Source organism: Orcinus orca, chromosome 17 (genome assembly GCF_937001465.1).
Source record: "Orcinus orca chromosome 17, mOrcOrc1.1, whole genome shotgun sequence".
Classification (NCBI taxonomy): Eukaryota; Metazoa; Chordata; class Mammalia; order Artiodactyla; family Delphinidae; genus Orcinus; species Orcinus orca.
The window spans coordinates 58,454,700-58,457,910 of record NC_064575.1 but is presented as its reverse complement, the minus strand read 5'-3'; positions in this window follow the sequence as shown (position 1 = coordinate 58,457,910).

Genomic DNA, 3,211 nt, shown 5'->3' with positions numbered 1-3,211 from the left:
ATTAAACGCTTACTCTAGCACTTGATCACATACTGCCTAATGATGTATTTTGTATTATTACTTAAATAACGTCTATACAGTATTGTTATAGTTTGTGTGTTTCAATTTTTATCTTGTCTGTAAACACCATAGTAGCTTAAGGATAACTGTACTTCTCTTAGTATTTTCCAGAGCAACACAGTTATTGATACCACATAGTAGGAAATCATAGATGCTTCATTATTTGATGATTGAATTAATGACATGTTATTAAATCCCAAGACAATATTCTAACACTTTTTCAATATTATTTCTTTTATCCTTATGACAACAACCTGAAAGTAGGAATTCTTATTCTCCTCTTGCAAATAAAACCGTGGTTCAGAAAGGAGAAGTGAAATGCTTCATTAAGGTTGTACACCTAAGAAAAGATGAAGTGGGTCTTAAACATAGATCCTGACTTGAAAACAAACGCTCTTTCCACTAGAGACTATAATTTTGCAGTAAATCTGTTAATATATAGATTCATTTATAAGGCACAATGACTCCCAAATCATACTGAGCTGACTTGTCTATTGTGGGTAAAGAGGAAGAGTAGAGTGTGTGGCTCTTGATTTTTACCTTTATGCCATGCGCTTACAGTGCTGTGAAAAGAAGAACTGCAAAGGCAACTGGATCTACTCAAAAGACAGGCATTTAAAAATGCAAAACAAATGGGCATGAAGGGTAAAGTACAATTTTGATCCAATCCTCCATATTACTTGACCCCCAAGACAAACTATGTTGCTTTCTTTTCCTTCCCATGACCATTATTCCTAATGAGGCCTGTGATGCACAGGAAAGTGTAGCTCTAATTAGAACTGGGAAACTCAATGTACAGCCTAAGGGAAAGTGAATCAATCACTAGCTAACCACATTTCAGTTCTCCACAGTTGTCCAAAGCTTGCAATATCCTTGGCATCTTTGCAAGCATGACATTGTGCAAGGTGCCTAGCCAAACCAAAAATATCACTGCCTAGAGAGTACAAAAGAGGGCAGCAGCACACAGTAGGGATTTGGTGATTTGGTGAAGCTTGACATTTCATGAGATCTTCACATTTGCTGTACTTTCTTATTCAAGCTGAATTTCCTGAATGTTAACATAAATCAGTGGCTCTCATGTTTTCATATACAAGAACCACCAGTGCATCCTATATGAAAAAGCAGATTCCAGGGTCCTCATTGCTAGGGATTCTCGTTTAGTAAGCCTTGGGTGAGCTTGAGAACCTGAGTCTTAAGTACCTCCAGGTGATTCTGATAATACATTATCCACGGAGGTATATCGGTCTAGAAAAACCTTTCTCCCCACTCAGATATTTTAACTCTGGACTTGTGTTTTTTGTCTCTGAATAATATATTATTTTCCACATGAGCATGGAGGACAGAGAATATTATTAAATGTGTTAATTTTAGAGACTCAAATCCAAAATGATAATCAGAGAAGAGATTGATCTTGGAATGATTTATTCAAGCCATTTTTTTGTTTGTTTTGGTCTTGTAGGGCTTTTAATGCACAGTCAATCTTTTAAATTAGACATCAGCCAAGCGTTAGCTCACAATCTATATTGCTAAGTACAAAAAGCTGGCCCAGTGTTCTGGCAAGAAGGATGAGCTGTGAACAGTGAGGCCTGACAACCAAAATGGTGTGAAGTGCTTAGATCACCTTGGGGGGAATCTTGGCACTAATGCTAATCCTTATTTCCCAGAAGGTTCCTCAAGTGTCACACAGTGGGGAAACCATTAGCTGACACACTGCGAGAGGATTTTGATTGCTGTGGTACATACATGCTGCATCTTCTGGGGATTTTTGTACTGCTTTCATTACACGATTTCTCTAAATAATTATTGAAAACTTATATTAGACTCTATAAAGTTATATATATCACAGTCACAGTCCTTGCTCTATTTACCCCATAATATGGATATGGACAGATATGGATAAGAGCAGACCTGTATGTTATTAATTACGATAGAATATGAAAAGCACTACACAAATGGTATGAACAAAGTGCTCAGAGTTTGGAGGCTATGAAGAATGTGGAGAGGACGACATTTGAGCTAGACTGTAGAGTATAAGTAACCTTTCACCAGGCATAGAATGGAGCAAAAGCCTTTCTAAAGAGAAGGACTGCTTTAGGATAAAATAATAGCAACTAACATTTATGGAAAACTTATTACTTGCTAGATACTGTTATGAGCACTTGTGTTTTATCTCATTTAATTCTCAAAAACCTCTATGTAATGGGCACTGCTATTATCTTCCATATGAAAATGAGGAGACCCAGCTGTATGCATATGTTTGCAATACTCTTGGATAGCAGGAGCGGGTCAGGCAGTGGCAAATGGTGTGGCATGACCTGAGTCAACAGAGGAGGACTCAAAGGTAGGCTGGGGCCAGGCGATGAAGTGCCTTTGTTAGATGCTGATGAAGTGCTTTCACTACATGGAGGGTTTTGTTTTTGCTTTTTAAATTAGTGTTTCTAATTACAAATGTGATATCTACATGTGATTTTAAAATCTACAAAGAGCGCATAATAAAAAGAATCTTTGGCACCCTAGATCTTCATTTCCACAGCCTCCCTCCTGGGAAGCAACCACTTCTTGTGTATCTTTGTGGAAATCGTTTATGTATAAACATCTCCTTTCTTCACCCATTTTTGCACACACAGGAGCATACCATACAGACCTTGCTTTGTATCTTGAGATTATTCCGTATTTGGCACATTTAGATCTATCTCATTCTTTTCCAAAGCTCCGTGTTTTACAATTATGTGGTTGAACCATGGTTTATTTAACCCGTCCACTAATGATAGATATTAAATATGTTGCCAGTCAATACACAATGCTGATTTGAATATTCTTGTCTTTGAAAACATGCAAGTATTACTTACAGGAGATGCTCCTCAAGGTGGAATTTCTGTGCCCCAGAAAGAAATTTAAACAGGGGAGTGGCATGAACAAGCTGGCCTTTTCTTTTTATTTATTTATTTTTTTGGCGGTACGCGGGCCTCTCACTGCTGTGGCCTCTCCCGTTGCGGAGCACAGGCTCCGGACGCGCAGGCTCAGCGGCCGTGGCTCACGGGCCCAGCCGCTCCGCGGCATGTGGGATCTTCCCGGACCGGGGCACGAACCCGTGCCCCCTGCATCGGCAGGCGGACTCTCAACCACTACGCCACCAGGGAATCCCAAAGCT